The sequence below is a fragment of the Bufo bufo genome, chromosome 3, assembly GCF_905171765.1.
Source record: "Bufo bufo chromosome 3, aBufBuf1.1, whole genome shotgun sequence".
Lineage (NCBI taxonomy): Eukaryota > Metazoa > Chordata > Amphibia > Anura > Bufonidae > Bufo > Bufo bufo.
In genome coordinates this window covers 19,332,737-19,349,740 of record NC_053391.1, presented here as the reverse complement: position 1 = coordinate 19,349,740, position 17,004 = coordinate 19,332,737, and positions in this window count along the sequence as shown.

Below are 17,004 nucleotides of genomic sequence, written 5' to 3'. Positions count from 1 at the left end.
ACGGCGCCCGGTAAAATGTACTAGGGACTCTTCTATGCAGATGTTTTGATCAGGGGTATACGCATCTGCAAATCTGGATGACAAATGGTCTATGAGGGGCCGAATTTTGTGGAGCCGGTCATAAGCAGGGTGGCCTCTTGGATGACAGGTGTTATTGTCAGCGAAATGCATAAAGCACATGATGACCTCAAAATGTGCCCTGGACATTGCAGCAGAGAACATGGGCATGTAATGTATTGGGTCTTTAGACCAATATGACCGCAATACATTCTTTTTAGTTAGACCCATGCTGAGGATAAGGCCCAAAAATTTTTTTAACTCAGAAACTGTGACTGGTTTCCACCGGTAAGGCTGGGCATAGAAGCTTTCCAGATTGGCTGTAATAAACTGTGTGGCGTAGCGGTTGGTTTCTGCCACAACTAGGTCATAGAGATCCGCAGTGAAGAACAGCTCAAAAAACTGAAGGGCCGAGCCTAAATGAGCTGTCTCCACGCGAACTCCAGACTGGGCGGTGAAAGGGGGCAATACGGGTGCGGTGGAAGCAGGGGAGGGCCAATTAGGATTTGCCAGCACCTCTGGGAGACAAAGGGTTCTACGGGCCTGTGAACGTGGTGGCTGCGACAGGGGAGTTACTGCACGTGCCACCGTACCAGCTTGAACTGCCCTTCTGGTGCTCGCCACTTCACCAGGGAATACGGCAGTGCTGGTAGAAGGTTCAGGATGTACTGCGCTGCTGGTGTATGCCGCACCATAAACAAGATCAGCGCTAGCACCACTCTGATGCAAATGAGGCTCATCATGCGGGGTATGCAGAACCCTGACATGGGAACGGGTACGCCTGACTGTAGCAGGGACCTCAACCTCATCATCTACGCTAGCGGTTAGAGTGCCACTGCTGTCTACAGGTTCATATTCTGAACCACTGGATTCAGCGGGTGTCACTACCAGAGCTTTGAGACGTTCTCACAGTTCTGTTTCTCCACCCCTGTGATGATGTCACTACTAGAGCTTGGAGGATTCCTCTCTGCTCTCTTTCTCCGCCCCTGTGATGAGGTCTTTACTTTCTGTTTCCTTCCTCCCAGCTGTCCCTCCTGTGTTTTATTTCCCTGCCTTTAAATCACCCCTCCTCCTTTGTAGGGTGTGGATTATAGTTTTCATTTGAGCTGTATCTCTCGCTTGAGTATCTTCACTTGTGTGATATCTTTGCACTGGACCTGTGTTCTGCTGAAGCAAGTACTTCGGATATTGTCTGCTGACTTTGGATCTGTTTTCACTGCTGCTGCAGCTCCTTCAGTTATGTGTGCAGACATTGTGTGTTTCTGTTTGTTTTCTGACTGGATCCGAGGCGGCCCTGGTTCCGCTCATATACTGAGCAGGGCACCGGTGGCCGTGCCCCTTCCACTATTGTAGGGGTTACAGGGGTCATCAGCCTTAGGTACGCGGGCATGTCTCGATCCACCATTTGGATCTGGACATGTGCTTAGCAGCATAGGGAGAGTGTCTAGGGTCCAACAGGGGTCACCCTTTATCCTCCCTAGTTTGGGTCCTGTCAGTAGCTATTTCACTGTGTATGCTCTTGTTGCTCACATACAGCCGTGACATTATAATCCACCAAAACCGTCCATTTTGACATGGATCCGCTTTCTGACCTGGTTGACCGCATGCAGGGTCTTTCTTTGGAGGTAGCGGATCTCCGTCAATCTATGACTCAGCTTCAAGCATTGGGCTCTGCTCCGGCCCATGGAGTCTGTTGCGAGCCAAAGGTCTCACTTCCGGAAACGTTCTCCGGGGGCAGTGAGAATTTTGTTCGCTTCAGAGAGGCATGCAAACTCCATTTTTGCTTGTGTCCCCATTCCTCTGGTAATGAGGAGCAGAGGGTGAGGATTGTCATCTCCCTGCTCAGGGGTAATGCTCAGACTTGGGCTTTTTCGCTGCCATCGGGGGATCCCTCCCTTCAATCCGTGGAAAGATTTTTTGTGGCCCTGGGGCAGATATATGATGACCCAGATCGTGTTGCTCTGGCCGAAGCTAACTTACGTTTTTTATGCCAGAACAAACTGTCTGCGGAGCTTTATTGTTCTGAATTTCGGAGATGGGCAGCTGATTCAGGTTGGAATAATGCTGCACTCCGGAGTCAGTTCTCTCATGGTCTCTCAGAGAGATTGAAAGATGCGTTTGCTTTCCATGAGAGACCAACGTCCTTAGAGTCTGCCATGTCATTGGCTGTACGCCTTGACAGGCGTCTAAGAGAAAGAAACGAGACCTCTCTGTCCAGCCATTGTCAGTCTTGGGGCAGTGGAGCGGACTCATTCAGTGTGCAGGGGCCTCATCCTGTCTCGGTTCCCTCTGAGGAGGAGCCCATGCAGATAGGTCGACTTGCCCCTGATAAAAGAGGATTTAGTCCTCAAAGAATGGTGTGTTTTTGTTGTGGGGGCATAGGTCATTTGGCAAATGTTTGTCCGTCTAGGAGATTCATGAACTGTACTAAGAGTGATAATAAGAGAAAAACCTCAAAAGGTAAATCATCAAACTCTGCTTCATCTGCTACTTTGGGCAAAGTTGATGTAGGAATTGATGCTTTTCCTCTGACCTGCAGTTCCCGTTTTCTCCTTTCTGCCAGGGTGGCGCAAGAGAGCAAAGTCATTTCTTGTGAGATTTTTGTCGATAGTGGAGCGGCCGTCAATCTTATTGACACTCAATTTGTAGCCATGCATGGTTTTCAGGTTTTCACATTAGAAAAGGATATACCTGTTTTTGCTATTGACTCTGCTCAACTCTCACAGAGATCCCTGAAGGGCATTGTTCACAATATCCGGTTAGCGGTAGGTGACACTCATGTGGAGGATATATCTTGTTTTGTCCTTAATGGATTGCCTTCTCCTCTAGTTTTGGGGTTACCCTGGCTCACTAGACATAACCCCACTATTGATTGGCAAGGAAGGCAAATAAATGAGTGGAGTGAGTTTTGTAGAGAGAATTGTCTCACAGGACTTTTGCAGAGGTGTCTACTAAAACTGTGCCATCATTTCTCTCTGATTTCTCGGACGTGTTTTCCGAGAGCGGTGTTCAGGAGCTACCTCCTCACCGGGAGTTTGACTGTCCCATTAACCTCATTCCCGGCGCCAAGCTGCCAAAAGCACGCCTCTACAATCTCTCACAACCGGAAAGAATCGCAATGCGAACCTATATCTCTGAGAGTCTCGATAAGGGGCATATTCGTCCCTTTAAAATCACCTGTTGCCGCTGTTTTTTTTTTTGTTAAAAAAAAAGATGGCTCTCTGAGACCTTGCCTAGATTTTAGGGAGCTGAACCGTATCACGATTCGCGATCCCTATCCCCTTCCTCTGATCCCGGACCTCTTCAACCAAATTGTTGGGGCCAAGGTTTTTTCCAAATTGGATTTGAGAGGCGCGTACAACCTGGTCAGGGTCAGAGAGGGGGATGAATGGAAAACGGCCTTTATTACCCCTAACGGGCATTTCGAGAATCTCGTTATGCCTTTCGGCCTGATGAATAGTGTTGAGCGGCATGTCCCATATTCGAATTCGCGATATTTCGCGAATATTCGAAATAATATTCGAAAAATATTCGCGAATATTCGAATTCGTTATTATTTCGCATATGCGATAATTCGATAATACATATTATGCGATACATTTAACTAATCCTACAGGCGTCACTTCACTGTGTTGTTAGAATATACCATCGGATCAAATTTTTCCATACGTTCGTGAAAACTCAGTTCCGATGGTATATTTTAACTAATGCGGCAAGGTTAATAGCATTTTTCAAAAATTCGCCTATTAGCTCGCTGGATAATTCGCTTATTCGCTATATTCTTTTATTCGCTACCTAACCACTTAAAATAATGTGATGCTATTGTTCGCGCGCACGTGCGCGCATTATAGGCGTGGTTTATCGTAAGTACGTCAGGGTCAATAGCATTTTTCAAATATTCTAATATTCGCCTAACCGCTGCCTGTTAGATAATTTGCCTATTCGATATAGTCGCTTATTCGCTACATACACCACCTGTTAGTGTGTTGTGATTGTGCTTGCGCACATGCGCACGTGCGTGCGCACATGCGCACGTGCGCGCGCGCGCTCATTATAGGCGTGGTTTATCGCAAGTACGTCAGCTCCATTTTAAGAGTGATTCTTCCTGAGAAGAGATAATGGTGGGCACAAAATTTCATGACGAAGAGGATGAACTCCTGCTAACCGTAAGTACAAAACTTCATGTCATAACATTTTGAACGCATGTTCGCACCATATTTGTATAGTATTGTAATTATTAAGTAATAAGCAATAGTATGTTTATTATATCCGTTTATTATATCCGCATAAATGCGCATGCGCGAATATAGTATTAAACATGCGGCTATATATGCGCACTAAATCTAACTTTATTTTTAATCATGTCTGATTAGATAATCATCATTGTTGTAATAAGTATTGTTTTGACATCACAGCACTTTGTAAGATGTATGTATGTATGTATGTATGTATGTATGGACAGCAAAAATGATGTTTTATTGTTTCCATGTTCTAAGAGCTATATATTTTTTTTTTTGAGAGAGATTTTCTTATGTAGGGGCTCATTTTTTGCGGGATGAGGTGACGGTTTTATTGGTACCATTTTTTGGGACATACGCGTTTTTGATCACTTGGTGTTGCACCTTTTGTGATGCAAATTATTTTTTTTTGACACATTTTTTTTTTTTTTTTACGGTGTTCATCTGAGGGGTTAGCTCATGTGATATTTTTATAGAGCTGGTTTTTACGGACGCGGCAATACCTAATATGTATACTTTTTTTTTATTTGTTTCACTTTAACACAATAATAGCATTTTTGAAACCCTAAAAATTATGTTTTAGTGTCTCCATGTTCTAAGAGCTATAGTTTTTTTATTTTTTGAGAGATTTTCTTATGTAGGGGCTCATTTTTTGCGGTATAAGGTGACTGTTTTATTGGTACCATTTTGTGGGACATACGCGTTTTTGATCACTTGGTGTTGCACCTTTTGTGATGCAAGTTGACAAATATATTTATTTTTGACACAGTTTTTTTTTATTTTTTCACTGTGTTCACCCGAGGGGTTAGGTCATGTGATATTTTTATAGAGCTGGTTTTTACGGACGCGGCAATACCAAATATGTCTATTTTATTTTATTTTTTCTATTTTTAGAGAAAAAAATGTATTCCTTATTTGGGGCCTTTTTTTTTTTTTTTTTACATGTGAAACTTTTTTTTATTTTATTTTTTCAACCCTTTATTTATTTATTTTTAATTTTACACTTTTCGTCCCCCATAAGGTCATACAAGAGCTCTGGGGGACATTTACTTAACTTTTTTTTCACTGTTGATTTCTCCTGTAACTGGGGCTGACATAGTAGCCCCAGTTACAGTGGAAATGCACCCCTATAGAGGCTGTACAGCAGCAATCCTGCGCTGTACAGCCTCACAGCAGGGCTGACCTCACACAGCTCCTGCACTCTCCGGTCACGGCGGTCACATGACCGCTGGGCCGGAACAGGAAGCGCACAGCGCTTCCTTCTCTGCAGACACAGCGCTTAGTGAGCGCTGTGTCTGCAGCGATCTGGAAGGCAAGGACACCTGGGCACTGTCCCTGCCTTATCTCTGGGTTGCCCTGCTGTCACTGACAGCGGGCAACCCGATCAGCAGCTGCACTTTCTGAACGGACGTTTTAAAACGTGGTTTCAGAAATAGAGGTCCACCTATAGGACGTTTATATCCTATGGGCGGACGGAAAGTGGTTAAAGACTCTCATAAGATAAGCATGGTCCTCACTGAAGTGAACTAGCGCATTTTTTTAGCAACTTTTTTAATAGTCCCAATAGTAAATCTGTCTAGAGATTTATCTACATAAGAAAACATGCCCACTGCGCAGTTTTAGCGTTTGCGCATTTTCTTGCAACTTTTTCACTCCATTATTCTGACTTGAGCTAATGATAAATCTGGCCCCATGTCTTATTGGTCTGGAGAAGAATTGAAAATTTCTTCCTGCCATTATTTGCTGGTTCATTTAGCGTTACCCAGGGTGCACCACGGGGAGGCGAACCAGCTGTACACCCCATATCGTACCGTCACTTATTAGACAGGTACATATCAGCTCAGCCGGCCAATATCCGATTGCTCAGACCCCACCCACATACAATCGCAATACAATCAGATCTTATAACGTTAACATTAAATATAATATTTCCACCTTCTAACAAATACTTTTTGCTGTGTTTTGGATGATATTTATTAATAATCCTTGTATTTCATAAATTTTGTAATACATGTTTGCATCTTTATCCTGCAGCGCATGTTGAAGAAGGGATATGACAGGACCCGGAAGCAGGCGGAGAAGAGGGCAATCGTCGAGGGGGTCGTCAAGGATTTGAAAAAAAAATTTGGACGGACCCACGACGAGTTGCAAATTGTTAAAAAGTGGTCGGATCTGAAGAGGAGGCACCCGGACTGGGTCAAAGAGCTCAGTGAGAGAGTCTGCCCTGGTACTTATTTTTTAATCACCCGTTACAAATTATTACTTCTTTTTACCTGTTGTGAAACATAGCAAATCATCCCTTTACCTCATACATCTCTCCCTCGCTGTGAGTGTATATATATATTTATCCACACAGCGCGGTAGTGATGTATGATGTAACCGGCTGATTTTGTACTTTGCACACACACATAATAATAAATATATGTGTGTGTGTATATCTAGATAAACAGCAATCATCAATCTGTATTAGGGCTGTTTCACACGAGCAGATTCCGTGCGTGACATCCGCTCCGTGAATGACAGCCAAGACCCGATGCAGACTGCAGAGGCATGAAGCATTAACATGATTGATAATGCTCCGTGCCTCTCTGTGATCTCTATACTACAAAATCACAGTGACAACTTTATCTCACTGTGATTTCGTAGTAAAGAGGTCACAGAGAGGCACGGAGCATTATCAGTCATGTTACTGCTCCGTGCTTCTGCTGTCCGCATCGGGTCTTGGCTGTCATTCACGCAGCGGATGTCACGCACGTCATCCGCTCGTGTGAAACAGCCCTTAGGCCCCTTTCACACGGACGGATTAGGTCCAGATACGTCCAGGGTGTGTTCAGTGAAACTCGCACTATTTTGCAATAAAGTTGACTCAGTTTAATCTGCGATTGCATTCAGTTTTTTTACACGCGGGTGCAATGTGTTTTGATGCGTTTTTCATGCGCGTGATAAAAAACTGCAGGTTTAGACACAACATCTCTTAGCAACCATCACTGAAAAACGGATCACACCCCCACTTGCTTGCGGATGCAATGCGTTTTTCACGCAGCCCCATTCACTTCTATGGGGCCAGGGCTGCTTGAAAAACGCAGAATATAGAAAATGCTGGGATTTTCATGCAACGCAGAACTGATACGTCAAAAACAACGCTCATGTACACAGATCCATTGAAATGAATGGGTCAGGATACAGTGTGGGTGCTATTCTTTCACGTAACGCATTGCACCCGCGCGGAAAACTTGCTCATGTGAAAGGAGCCTTACAATAAAAGTCCCCATCCATCATTACATTACATACATCCCCCACTTAGGTTAGTTTCACAATAGCGGCATGGACGTCGCCAGGCTGTTCCCTCATGTGAACAGCTTGTCGGATCCGTCCTGCCGCTAGTGTACGTGTGGCCCCATACTACAGCTCCATCACCATTGACTTTCAAGGGATTGTGGCGTTATTCCTGGGCATGAACATCTGCAAACCATGCCGACATGTTCTAGTTTTATTCTGTGCACCTCTCAGCATGGTTTATCGTTGTATCCTTGGTATGACGCCCCGTTCCCACTACAGTCAATGGGTCCGGAGCGGTATTCCTGAGCCACACGTAAACTAGCGGCAGGACGGATCCGAGGTTCCAGAGCTCTCTGCTGCTATTGTGAAAATAGCCTTACTTAGCATTTCTTATTAGTTCTGAGTTGTTTCTCTAAGGGCCCATTCACAAGTGCTCAATTTCATAATTTATTTTTCTGAACTGACTTGAGGACCCATTCATCTCTAAGGGTGCCGCACGATGTGCGTCCCGTCTCCAGAAAAGCGGACCCGCACTTCTGGGTCCACATTTCAGTTCTTTAAAAAAAATGAACGAATATATTTTTGCACTAAATATAACTTCATCTTTTATGATGTCTGATTAGATATTCATCATTGTTGTAATAAGTAATGTTTTGCCATCACAGCACTTTTTATTTAGCAAGTATGTATGTATGTATGGGCAGCAAAGAAATATCAAGCACATGCACATTGCATATACATTTTCCTACCACACACTGTATACCACATACAAACACATAGTCTATTTATTCGAGTTTATGTCTTATTGGTCTGGAGAAAAACTAAAAAGTTCTTCCTGCCATTATTTGCTGGTTCATTTAGCGTTACCCAGGGTGCACCACGGGGAGGCGAACCAGCTGTACACCCCATACCGTACCGTCACTTCACTAGACAGGTACATATCAGCTCAACTGGCCAATGTGCGATTGATCAGACCCCACCCACAATCGCAATACAATCCGATCTTATAACGTGAACATTAAATATAATATTTACACCTTTTAACAAATACTTTTTCCTGTATTTTGGATGATATATATTAATAATCCTTGTATTATTGTCCTAAATTGAGGCCAAGAATAGTCATATTATATTATTGCCATTGACGTGCGGTCTTCAAAATGCGTCACGCACATTGCCGGTTTTCTTTTTTTTTTTTTTGTGTGGGTGGATAAGAAAAACACATTACGGACGTTTAAATTGAGCCTAAATCCAAATGTTGTGTGATTACAGGTCTTCCAGTTCCAAAGGCCCGCCGCCGTGTAACCACGGCGGATTTACATCTGGTGGAGGTCTCCGCAGGGGAGGAGGAGGAGGAGGATGAGCAGGCTGGCCCCTCCCACAGTTTTAGAGGTGGTGCCACCAACCCACCTGATGTGGGGAATGTTGTGGAGGTGGCATCTGCCGAACCCACCCCAGCTCCTGAGGAAGACGACCAGGCGTTGGTCACCACCCCGCACCAGGAGGGTAAATATGTGCACACATCATTGTAATTATGTATACATCACATATTTAGAAACATTAACCCTCAGTACCCCATGCCCATTTTTACTTTAACGCTAATTAAAAAATTTTCTTAAATATTAAAAGGTATCTATTTTTGTGCTAATAACTTTAAAAAGAGTTTACTTTTCACGGGCATAGTTCTATCTTATCATTACACATTTTACTTCATGACAGTGGTAAAATTTAGTCCAAATTTTAATGGCATCTTTGTTCAAAAAGTAACTAATCTAAAAAAATATTAGAAATAAAATTATATAATCAAAATAAAAATATCACTTGATGCTACAATATAGATTAATAGAGATTAAATAAATGTATAAGTTTACAATCGCCATATGCATATATCATGTTTAGATAATTTATTAACTGAAATATAATTCAATAACAGTTTGGTTATGCAGTCACTTTTTGTCGCCTACATAGTGTCAGCGACAAATAAATAACCCCATTTCAGAAACCACACACCCTCTATTTAATCAAAATTTATTCTATAAAGTCTGTTAACGATTTAATGGTCCAACGCTAATCTATTAAAATGTTAAAAAAATCAAAATAATTTGAACAAATTATAAATTACAAACTATTTTATTTGAAAACATTGTAGTGTTTAAATCTTAAAAAAATCTTAAACCTATTACACAGAATATGTATATTTACAAACAGTTGTGCACAAAACCCTTAACTTTGGTCGCACAGCAGGCTGATATGCATGGGGTGATGTGACAGACTGATGGGCTTGGTTTTCATGCGCCATCTGTGCGCTTTCTGCAGAAGACTGGGTGGGAGATAATGTGAACGTGCTGGATGCACTGTCGGCCACCCAATTGACTAATGCCTGTACCTGCTCAGGCCTTACCATCCTTAGAACGGCATTGGGCCCCACCAAATATCCCTGTAAATTCTGCTGGCTACTGGGACCTGAGGTAGTTGGTACACTAGGACGTGTGGCTGTGGCAGAACGGCCACGTCCTCTCCCAGCACCAGAGGGTCCACTAACACCACCACGACCATGTCCACGTCCGCGTCCCTTACTAGATGTTTTCCTCATTGTTACCGTTCACCACAATAAGAAAAATATTATTCGGGCCAATGTATTGAATTCAAATTCAGGCCTTTTTTTACAGACACCTAACACTATCTGGCTATCTATTTAGGTACCGTATTACACTAATACAGGCACAGCAGTAATGACATATTTAGCAGAATATAGTTTTTAGGCGCTGTGTGACAGGTATACCCTTAAGTTTTTCAGAATGACCCTATCAGCACCTTGAATCTAATATACCCTTTTAGGGATATATTTAAAGTAGGCCTGATACAGCAGAAACCACTAATTTTGATAATTGCAAATTTGGGAATTGTTTTTCAACCCAGAACAAAAACTGTGCTTTTACGGTCAATAAAAATAACTTTACCAGCTAAAGTAGTACAGATTTTGATTAATATAAATGTGAGGCCTATTTTTTAAAGCGCTGGGTGACAGGCTCAACTTGCCCCTGATGTAGTATATGGCCAAAAAATAACCACACTATTGATGGTTAAATGCACTTGGTGACAGCTTTACCCTGATGTAGGATATAGCAAAAAATAACCACACTATTGATGGTTAAATGTACTTGGTGGCAGCTTGTGCTGGCTTACAAGCAAGCCACAAAATGGCCGCCAATCACCACAGAAAATCTACATAAACTAATATTATATAACACAACAAATTTAATTTAAAACATACTAAAATGTCACTAAATAATCTAATATATAACTACATTTATTATGGTATACTTTAAAAATGACACTCAAATTATGTGCACTTAAAGAGGACCTTTCACCGATTATTACAATATGAACTAACTATACAGACATGGAGAGCGGCGCCCGGGGATCTCACTGCACTTACTATTATCCCCGGGCGCCGCTCCGTTCTCCTGCTATGTCCTCCGGTATCTCTGCTCACTAAGTTATAGTAGGCGGAGATACCAGTCCCTAAGTTATGGTAGGCGGAGTCTGCCCTTGTTCTGCTCTAGCGCTGGCCAATCGCAGCGCAGAGCTCACAGCCTGGGAGGTTATTTTCTCCCAGGCTGTGAGCTCTGCAATACGATTGGCCAGCGCTACAGAAGAACAAGGGCAGACTCCGCCTACCATAACTTAGGGAACGGAGATACCGGAGGACATAGCAAGATAACGGAGCGGCGCCCGGGGATAATAGTAAGTGCAGTGAGATCCCCGGGTGCCGCTCTACATGTCTGTATAGTTAGTTCATAGGGTAAGAATCGGTGAAAGGTCCTCTTTAACTACATACTACACAAAATTCAATAAATGACTCTTATTGTTAATTGATATATTTATTTTTTGTGTTTCATAACAGTAATCAAAAAAATTGCAACAAAAATTGCAAAAATGAAAGAGAGGCATCAGAAAACGGTCATGGAATTCAGAGCCCACATCCGGAAATCCCAGAAAATGCTTCAGGAATTCCATGACCAATATGGAGAGGACCTGAAGGAACTTACAGGCCTGCAGGAAGAACTGCAAAACTTCCCTTAAACTTATTATAATTTTTTTTTTTTTTTATTAAAAAAGTTTTCTTCAGTTATATTGCAGCGTACTCAAGTTGTGTGTAATAGTGTTCCTGGGTGTAGTACTGCAATAAACACTAACCTGAGACGGCTGACTCTCTGCATAGGCAGGTGATGGTAGAAATTGTTCGTGACGCCAGTGCCAAGTAAACGGTGGCACGCCGTTTGCGGATAGCAGGAATAAATGAGGAACACCGTGAGGTTAAAACAGAACTCCAACTTTGGTAGGTTTCATGGAGACATTTACGGAATCGCAGTTCCTTAGCATACAGTCGATTTTTCAATACGGTTGATGAAGGCAATACAGATTAAGCAAGGTGATTACAGAGTGTTAAACACAGGACTTGCAGTACAGGAGCTTGCACTCTATCTCTGACTGATCCGGGAATATAGCAAATCTTCTCCAAGGCCCAATAACCTAGTTCTGGCTTTATATCCTTGGTTGTAGCTTTAGAGAGTACCTCCTCTGTTATTTTGAATACCTCTTACTTCTCTGCACTTTGCCTCTGTCCCTCTCAGCTTCCTTAGGTTCTAGAAACTTCTGCACAGTGGTCTTCCTGCTTCTGCATATCTATATATTCAGGAGGGGAACCTTCTCCTTGGATTTGGAACCCGGTTACAGGGACTGCAATACCCTCTCCTGGTCTGCAGGCTTCAGGCCTGGACTTGTCTCTGACATAGTCTAATCTCTGGTTAGACTAGACTACAGACTCCAACTCCAACTCTAGACTCTCTTTCCCTTCCCTGACTGGGCCTTATATAAACTAGGGCTCTCTAGCTCCCTCTAATGACTAGAAGCTGGAATGACACCCCTAGCAGGCCTGTACATGCAGTTTCACAGTAACAGGGAAATATATAGCATTACATTACATTTTATAAAACTGACATATACCAACTTTGCATAAATAAGGAGGGACGACAGCACACCAAGTGACACTTTTGTAGTGACGGGCATTACAGTCCCCGTACACTACATAATTGATTCCATACTTATTTTTCTATAAGGTTATGTTTTTGTATAATTTTAACTGCAGTCTTATCAGTAAAGGAGCCTTTAGTCCACGTTCAAAGTCAGCAGGGTTCGGACAGACAACAGCAGTAGGTACATCTTAACAGTGTAGTATAAGGCCTACACATAAATAATTATTTTCATGACAGCAGCAACAGGTAGTGTTGTATAATGAGGCATATACATAACAAATCAACTTGATCAAGACAGCAGCAGCAGGTAGAGCTAACGTATTCGGAGGGCTACAAGTCACCTTTAAATGTACAGCAGCAGCAGGTATTTATAGTGTTGTATCATGAGGTATATACATAACAAATCAACTTGATCAGGACAGCAGCAACAGGTAGAGCTAACGTTATATTCTGAGGCATACAAGTCAGCTTCATCTGGACAGCAGCAGTAGGTAAAGTTAACATTTTAGGTTAATTAGTAAATTGAAAAATCAACTTTATCAGGACAGCTGACGGTGTTGTATAAGGACTTCACATAGCTACCAAAGGACAAACAACTATCTTGACATAACTCTGTATGATCATGACAGACAGCATCTGCAGCTGGTAGATATTAAAAGTCGAGTATAAAACATAAACATATCTCATCCTAACTCAGGAGGACAGGCAGCAGCAGGTAATGTGGATTTTCAAAAGGCTGAATGCTAACTCGCCGTGATCAGAACAGACAGCATCAGAATCCGCAGTAGGCAAATATTAACAGTGGATTATACAGCCTACACATAACTCTCAATGATCAGGACAATAGAAGCAGTCATTGCTAACGGTGGAGTATAATGACTACATAGTACTCTGAAGTATCAGGCCAAGATCAGCATGCAGTTGGTAAGTTAAAGTAGCATTCTAATTACTACACAAAGTTTGGCATAACTAAGCAGTAATAGAGAGTGTCAGGTTATAATATTGCAGCAGACAAAATTTTGTAACAGATGGGGCTGTGGAAGACCGATTATAAAAGTATTAAAAAAAAAGATTGAACACCCAACTATAGCATGTGTATTCATCGCTTATATATACACTGTTGTCCAACAAAAATAAAATATTTAAAACAAAAAAATTATAACAGTTCATTATTATTAAATGTTCTTGAAAAGGCCAATATAACATTGTACAATAAATCATTTATCTAAAAAAACAACGTAATTTATAATAGAAAATTATTGTTTAACGCACATTAATTAACCTTTGTGTGAACACACTATTACCTTTCAAATGTATTATTGAACAAAGCTTTAGATTACAAAATACAAATCTACATTCAAAATGTATTATATATAGAGTATCAACCAAATTTTAACAGAAAATAAATTGATACTTTTAAAAAAGTATCTTATTATAAAATAAATTATCCAACTATCCATACTGTGATCCAAATATCAACCTCAATAATACAATATTGCATAGTAAAATTGTCTTAAGTTATATTAGTTCCATTATTTTTTATAATTGTAAAGATCAAATGTGTCTGAAAAAAAATAAAAATAAACAATTGACGAGTCAACAAAGAAATAACTATCATGAATCTGATATAGTGTCTGTTTGTTTAACTGGACATGTCGGAGCATAGCTTCGTCAATAAAGACATCAACATGTGATGCAATGAGTAGAATCACTCACAAAATGGTGACATGGCTTCAAGATTATTATACTGTCAGCAGTTAATTTTGAAAGTTTACATTCTGGAATTATATTACACTTGCATGTGAAAATAATCATTATATAATTGTCAAGAAGTAAGATTACATATAAATGTATATATCTCTATATACATGTGGCAATAACGCTCCATTAACAAAACCGGATTACCACACGGATGAGTATAACGCCAGTAACACCCAACCATGTAGAGAGGTCAACACGGAAGCCAGGCATCCTTTCCAGGACAACCGACAACACCATGTTAGAACCTAAGTCCGTATTAAAATAATAAATAAAACAAAAAACTTTTATTAGGTTTATCAATCAGTCTTGTACAATGTTAAGTGCACAAAACCTTTTGAAAATGGAAGCCCACATGCGGTTCCCACCTTGCTAAAGAAAGAACCACAACATGGACGCCAACAACCCAATTAAAGCAAAATTAAAATTTTTATAATAAAATAAAATAAATTATTTTGGTGAATGAAGCGTAAAACCACATGAATGTATTAAACAAAAACGTTTTTATTCTATCTATATTCCAATCAAATTCTTGACAATATACGATGAATAGTGCACATTCGCAAATATTAAACATGAACACCATTTTATGAAAATAATAATACTCAATACTTGTCATATTACAAGGGCTAATAAGTGCTCCATGCTGGTTCTCCTTTGCATGATCTTGAAAAAAAAAATTCCACAGTTCAATTTGAATAATTTACTATATTTCAGACACATTACTTGGCTGCATTAGGCTAAACAGTAGCAGTGAAATAGTAACGCAACAGTATAAGGCTTACAAATCAAAGGGCCAAACAATTAAGGATAACTACTGAAACTACCATTAAAATAGAAAAATCTGCCTGGAAGAAATCCAGTTAGCCATTCATGATATACCAACTGGGAAGGCACCGGGCCGGGATGGGATTCCGATTGAGGTTTATTCCAGGTACAGTGAAATTCTTAGTCCCCAACTCCTTAGGCTGTACTCTGCGTCATATCGGGGCTATCAGCTACCTGAGACCTTGTATGATGCAACTATTGTTGTTATATTAAAGCCGGATAAGGATCCAACGGCGTGTGGCTCTTACAGGCCGATTTCATTGCTTAATTTAGACTACAAAATTCTGACTAGGCTGTTAGCTTCCCGTTTAAATAAAGTAATTACGTCCATAGTTCATCAGGATCAGGCAGGGTTCATGCCGGGGAGGACCACCTCTGACAATATCAGGAGAGCCCAGGTCATTGCTCAGGTAGGAGTAGCGGAGGGTCGTGAATGGGCTTTGGCGTCACTTGACACGGCCAAGGCCTTTGACTCTGTGGAGTGGCCTTTCCTGTTGCGGATCCTGAGGGAATTTGGGTTTGGGCCGGGGTTCATACGGTGGGTAGAGATTCTGTAACATAGACCTAAGGCAAATATACTAGTGAATGGTACCCTATTGGATTCATTTACTTTGCATAGAGGCACCAGACAGGGCTGCCCCCTTTCCCCCCTCTTGTTTGCGGTGGTAATTGAGCATTTAGCGTTGCGGATCAGACAGGATGGGTCCTTCAAGGGGATTTCTAAGGGAGATAGAGAGGAGAAAATAGGTCTGTACGCAGATGATCTCCTTCTGTTTATGGACGAGCCTGAGCAGACCCTCCCCAGTGCAATTGAGGTAATAGAGAAATTTGGCACATACTCGGGCTTGCTCATAAACTGGACGAAATCAGATATTATGCCTCTTTGGGATCATGGATGGCCGAAGTGTATACATAATTTAGCGGTAGTAGACTAGTTTAAATATCTTGGTATTGTGATCATAAAGGACCCTTGCGTCTCTGTGGCGAGAAATATAGAACCGATGGAATCCGTATTCATTGATAAATTTAAAACATGGAAGGCATTGCCGATTTCAGTGATGGGGAGACTGAATTTAGTAAAAATGATTTTGCTTCCCAAGGGTCTGTATCTCCGGTTGCACGCATGCGCCCCGGTACCAAAGGCCTTTTTTGATAGGCTGCATTCCCTGGTTACGGCTTTTGTGTGGGGCAAAGCTAGGAGTAAGCTTTCACAGAAAGTACTACAGAGGTTTAAGACAAGGGGGGGGAATGGCTTTACCTGATTTTTTTGTATATTATCTGGCAGGTCTGTTGAAGTATGTGGCTGCATGGGTTAGACCGGGAGAACTACCAGGATCGGAATATTGGTTCAGGGAATATCTTAATCTTTCTACTCTATGGCCTGTGCTGGAGTCTCCGAGTTTAGTCCCCAGGAGGTTACTTCCTGCTCATAGATTGGCTAACCAAGTATGGAAAGCAGCCAAATTCAATTCGTATGTAGACTTACCAGATGCAACTCCGCTTTGGGATAATCTCATGTTGCCGCATCTGATGGCCTTGGAGGGTGCCGAATCATGGGAAAGATACGGGGTGCTGACACTGGCTGAGTTATATGATGAGGGTGTATTGCGGACTTTGCAGCAACTACAGGAGAAATTCCAGATTCCCCATTCTTTCTTTTTTTTTTTTTAATTCTTTATTTCTTATTTTGCAAAAATAACAGCATTATTGCATGTTGAATCACATACTTTAGAAAATAATAGTCGGTTCCATGCCGACTGATATCATGAAGCATAATCCAACAATTCACATACAATTACAACACA